Genomic DNA, 6192 nt, shown 5'->3' with positions numbered 1-6192 from the left:
ATTTATACTGCCCTGGCATTTTAGGGGCCCTAAAGCGTGAGAAGAAGTCAGTAATATAAATGTCTAAAAAATTTTACGCATTTGGATTCCATGAGGGGTATGGTGAGTTCTTGTGAGATTTTTTTTTTTGTCACAAGTTAGTGGAATATGAGACTTTGTAAGAAAAAAATAAATTTCCGCTAACTTGTGACAAAAAAAAAGCCTCTATGAACTCGCCATGCCCCTCAAAAGCGATCATTTTATATCGCCGCAGCAATTTTAAGTTTTTTTTTGCAGTGATCAGAAAAAAATAATATTATATCACTGCGGTGTTTTTTGTATAGCCTATAGAACATGTCCTATTCTTGTCCGCAATTGCCGACAAGAAAAGGCATTTTCTATATAGTTCTGGCAATGTGCGGATCCGCAAAATGCGGAAGGCACATTGCCGGTGTCCGTGTTTTGCGGATCCGCGGTGTCCGTGTTTTGCGGATCGGCGGCTCCGCAAAACCCATACGGACGTCTGAATGGAGCCTTACAGGGGGGTGATCAATGACAGGGGGGTAATCAGGGAGTCTAATATGGGGTGATCAGGGGTTAATAAGGGGTTAATAAGTGACGGGGGGGGTGTAGTGTAGTGGTGTTTGGTGCTACTTACAGAGCTGCCTGTGTCCTCTGGTGGTCGATCCAAGCAAAAGGGACCACCAGAGGACCAGGCAGCAGGTATATTAGACGCTGTTAACAAAACAGCCTCCGGAACGCAATCCTGCGTTAGGCGGTCCGGAGGCGGTTAAAAAGGTAGATAGCAACAGCTATCTCGACTTTGACAGTACACACTAAAGGAAATGGAAGTCAAATATTCCATTTAGTCAGTTTAAACGCATTTGGCGAAACTGTACACTGGATACAGACTTCACCTCACAAAGCAACATCCTCACATCTAGGTTCAGTCAAAAAGGGTACCCAAGTAACATCATTATGGACGCCAGAGAAAAAGCCAACAAACTAACACAATTAGAATGTCTGGTTCCAGTACAGAAAATAGGGGTGAACACTGATATTAGCTCCTACTGCTATAATTTCGTGACAACATACAACCAGAACCATAATGCTATAAAGGCGACACTGGGGAAATATTGGTACATCCTGAAAAGAGACCAGTCAATTTATCCCAGATATCCCACGTTTCACTTATAGAAGAGCGAAAACCTTGAAAAACATTCTGGCGCCTAGTAAATTGAGATCAGCTACACATGCTAATAATGACCGGAATAGGGATACTAGGGCCTTAAAAGGTAGTTTCAAATGTGGTCACCAAAGATGCCTATGCTGCACTAGTATCCACCAAAGATCATCTTTCCACAGCTGAACCACTGGAGACTCCTTTTTAATTCAACACCATCTAACTTGTAATTCCAGTTATGTAATTTATGTGCTCAAATGCCCATGTCATCTACAATACGTAGGTCGTACCATACAGACTCTACGTAACCGATGCAACAAACATCGCTCAAACATCAAGAAAAAATTCATGAAACATAGCGTGTCCAGACACGCGGCCGAACAGCATGAAGGTAGCAGTGTTGGGTTTACTGTAACACCTATTGAATATATTCCAACTAGGGCTGCACGATATGGGAATTTTGTGCGATTGCGATTAGGGCCCTAAAAATTGCGATAACTATGTGCGATGCGATATTTTAAGGGAATTGTGCTAGAGGTCTATTTGCTTGGATTTTCAAGGCAAAAGTGCACACAAATTACTGATAATGCTGAAATGAACTTATGCTTAACTCAAGAACTGAAATGCAGTGTTTTTTTTTCAAAATAAAACATCTTTTACTAAATTAAATAACAACATATTTGCATTACTGCAAGTGCAAAAGTACAAAACTTGCCATTTTCTTAATAGCACTGACAATGACATAAATAAAATAGATATTAAGAACATGTGTTCAAGATTTTCCAAACACTGACCAAACAGGAACTTTTTAAAGAACACCAAAGTCAGCTCAGCAGCAGCAATACAAGATTATCTTAAAATGGTTTTCTAAAAGTTATGTGCCCAGTGCCCACTGCCCAGGCTAGTAATATAAGCCTATGTAATATGTACCTCCTTCACTCCCTGCTGGGCCTTGATATTAGAGAATCCTGTCAGAGGCTGCAAGCACTTTGGCTTCTCTTGATTGCAGATCGTAGCATCAGCAGCTGACACAGGTCACAGTGCCAGACTGCCAGTCTGCCAATCTCTGGCCACAGCGGTGTCACACGCGACCACAGTCAGTGGTTGGCAGAGTGGCATTGTGAGCTAGGTCAGCTGCAGCTGCTACAATCTGCAACCCAGAGAAGCCAAGTAAGTGGACTGGCAACAGATGGGACACCCTAATATCAAAGCCCGAGGGAGGGAGGTATGCATAAGCTTTGTTTTAGTACAAGGCACAAGCCCCGGAAAGTCGGGGACATAATTATAATTATTTTTTTTTAAATCTCTTTTATTTTTCACATTTTAAAAATAGAAACTTGCATCAAATAGTGGATTACAAAAGCATTAATGATTGATTGTTTTTCAAATTCTCTGATATTAGTGTCCCACCAAAAAGCATATGTTGTATTCTGTAATATATGCTTTTTTTGTGGGACAGTTATATCAGAGAATTTGAGAACCATCAATCATTAAAGATGACCTTGCTTTCACTACCATAAAAAATCTGAACTAAGTATGTCAACATGTAGAGCGGCGCCCAGGGATCTAGTTACTATTATCCCTGGGCGTGCCGCTCCGTTCTCCCGGTATAGATTCCATTCTCTTCAGATTTTAGGCTCAACTGGGAGGAGTCTGCCCTTGTTCTCCCGGGCAGAGTGGAAGAAGGAGACACCCGGGAGAACAAGGGCAGACTCCTCCCAGTTGAGCCTAAAATCTGAAGATACCGGAGCCTATATCGGGAGAACGGAGCGGTGCCCAGAGATAATAGTAAGTGCAGGGAGATCCCTGGGCACCGCTTTCCATGTCTGTATATTTTAGATTTTTTATGGTAATGAAAGGTCCTCCTCTTTAATGCTTGTGTAATACTCTACTTAATGCAACTTAGTTTCTTCCTATTTTTTTAAAATGTGAAAAATAAAAAAAAAATAAAAATGTATATGATATCCAGGTGGGCGATGGGTGAGACGAGCGACGCCGGCGGGAGTACCAGTGACGTCCCACGCAGCGCACGTCTAAAGCAAAAAAAGGCCAGTAGGCCAACAACCAAAATACAGTAAGAGTGTTACAAAAACATAAGTGCCATGAAAAGAAAACTAATCATAACAAGAAGTGCCCATACATTATGCAATCGCATAGGTGTGCGGTGGGTGCGGGGAGATCACAAAGGCCACACGCCCCCAAGAGGGGGGCATGTGACAAGACTATTCCCCTGCAGACAGCGCACACCCTGCGGGACATCTGTCTAGCATCCTAACAAACAAAGATAAGAGAACTATCCCTTCCTGGGGAGTGGGGACATAATTTAAAGTGAAACCCTTTAATGAAGCAGTTTTTGGTCCTGGACCGTCCTGCACCCTGAAACAATTGTACTCTGGGCCTGCAGACTTTCTAAATCCACAAGCTTTTTTTTATAAGTACTTCCTAAATCCTATTTTGAAACACTTGCTGAGAGGTTCTTTGACAAAAACACCAGCATATCCACCTTGTCTGGTTTCAGACAGGACCGATGGTTAGATACAATATTACCACTGCTGCTAAAAGCCCTCTCTGACGCAGAGCTTGTTGCTTGGATACACAGATCATTTTGTGCTAATTTGCATAGCCTAGGGAAGTTGATCTTGTGAAACTTCCACCATTTCAAAGGATCTTCTCCATGATCTATAAGTGGCATATAAATGTAAATATTGAGTTCTGCAGCCACTGCTTCTCTAAACTGTTCTATGGGATCAAATGCAGTGTTGCCTGACGGCAGTGGTGCTGCTGCACGTGTAGATTCCTTGAAAAAACTTGCAAGACTTTTCTTCTTGGTTTTCGCAGCAGGTGGGTTTCCCACATGACTTTCTCCCTCCATCACTGCAGTGCTTTGGGGTTCAGGCTGATGCTGCTGAAGTTCCTGAAATAAATGACATAAAAATGCATGTTTTAGAAATATGTTACAGGAAATTCTAACCAGTTAAGCAGACCGGTTTCACTCACCTGCAACTCAGCGATGACTCGATCTTTGATGCTCTGGGTCTCATCGGCTGACAGGTACTGTGTTCTGAACCGTGGGTCCATAAAAGATGCCATGTTTAACAGGTCTTGGGTGACTTCATATTTCTCATTAAGGTACTGTAGAATTCTTGATTTTAGTGACTTGGTTAGGTCAGTGTCCTCCTCTTCCTCTTCAGCCAACACAGAAGTGTTCAGGAGATTGAGAGCAGGCTTGACACAGAAAATGCTTACATAACTTTCACCTGATAGGGCATCTGTGAAATCTTGTAGTGGACTGAGGGCCTTGTTAACAGATTCCAAAACCTCCAGGTCCTGCCATGAGGGCAGTAGGTGTCTCACTTTACGGTCTGTGGAGAGAATCTTGGAGAGGGCATTTTGCTGCTCTATGACTCGTGCTATCATTTTCTGAGTAGAACCCCATCTTGTTGAGCAGTCGGTCACCATAGCATGTTCTGGAAGGTCGAGTTCTCTTTGTGCCTCCCTCAAGGCCACCCTCTTCTTCCAGCTATGGGAGAAGTGGTCCACCAACTTCCTGCATATCCCAAGAGCCCTGCTTATACATTGTGCATGAGCACTATTCTTCATGGCATTTCCTGTGAATGATAAGAGCACAATAATATATTAAAACAAGTAATCCCAAATTCCCAATTTTAGTTAGGAGGAAATGACAGCAGTAGTTAACCATAGAGTTTGGGTGTAGTTGTACCATATTATTTAAAAATGTTAAATAGATGGTACAGCTACCCGAAACCCAATGAATAAATTGCTGCTCTGAGTCCTCCAAACAGGGCAGTACAGTAATAGTTACAGTAACAGTAGAAAACACAAACAAGACAAAAAATGTACTTACCAATGGCCAGATGAAGTCTATGCCCAAAGCACTGAAATCTTGTCCACTGATTAAGCTCCACAGCTTTTACTATATTTGTTCCATTGTCTGTTGTGATAGCGACCTGATGATCTTCACAGAGGTTCCATGCAGCCAATGCCTCCTTCAAGCCCAAGGCTATGTTCTCTCCTGTGTGGTCATCAGGAAAATAGGATGTTTGCAGGCAACGGCTTTTCAGTTGAAACTCCTCATTGACAAAGTGCACAGTTAGACTAATATATGGTTCAGTTGTTCTGCTTGACCACAAGTCCGTAGTGGTGGAAAATAATTTCACCCCAGCCATTTCCTGTTGAACTGCATCACGGCATTTGCTGTAAAGCTCGGGGATAGCTGTTTGAGAGAAGTAGTTTCGTGAGGGCAGCTGATACCTCTTGTCCAGAGTGTGGATTAGTTTCTGAAATCCCACTTTGCTAACTGTGTATAATGGCATCATGTCTCTTGACAAGCATTGGGTTATGGCGTCAGTGATTTCTTTGTCGCTGTGAAGACTTGGCATATGGCGTGATACTCGCAAATACATCTGTAATTTATGCTCTGGCTTGTTCGGCTTGCTTGTTCTTTGTTTTGTAGAGCGGCAGCCGCTGTGTCTTTACTCTGGCCTTTCAGTGTCATGCATTCTTTATACTTTTCTCCATGCTGTTTTAGGTGCTGGTATAAATTTGTTGTGTTGCCACGTGACGTAGCAACTCTGACTTTGCAAGTTTTGCAGAGTACCTCTTTTTGCTCAGTGTCGGTTCTCGTAAAGCCAAAATAGCGCCATATAACTGAGGTAGCATTTTTTTGGGGGACAAAATTTAAAAATTCAGTGTCTGTCTCGCTGGCAACTGCATCCATCTTCACCTGGTCTGACTCTTCACTTTGCAGCACAAGTGGACTGAAAGGAAAGTTAAACATGATGATTATTAACTATTCCTAATTCCTAGTAGCCATTCTAAAGTCATATTAACAAGAATGAGACAGTACTGAGTCTGACAGACCTGTTGAGAGGGGAAGAGCACAGAATATAAGAAATTCTGAATTAGCACAAACCACAAATACCGGTTTCGTAATCCTTGCCAAATGTAGGTGAATAAATCTGTGCCCGTGGTTGTACTTTGCACGTCTTCTACGGTTCTCTTCCTCTTTT

General features: G+C 42.4%; 1 protein-coding gene across 1 annotated transcript in view; it reads left to right on the top strand.

Moving 5' to 3' along the window:
* Positions 1-6192, top strand: part of SLC25A38 (solute carrier family 25 member 38) — a 364800-nt gene that overhangs the window by 61823 nt on the left and 296785 nt on the right.

This window comes from Bufo bufo, chromosome 9, assembly GCF_905171765.1.
Source record: "Bufo bufo chromosome 9, aBufBuf1.1, whole genome shotgun sequence".
Taxonomy (NCBI): domain Eukaryota; kingdom Metazoa; phylum Chordata; class Amphibia; order Anura; family Bufonidae; genus Bufo; species Bufo bufo.
Note: the sequence above shows the minus strand (reverse complement) of the source record. Positions and strands in the feature narration are given on the sequence as shown.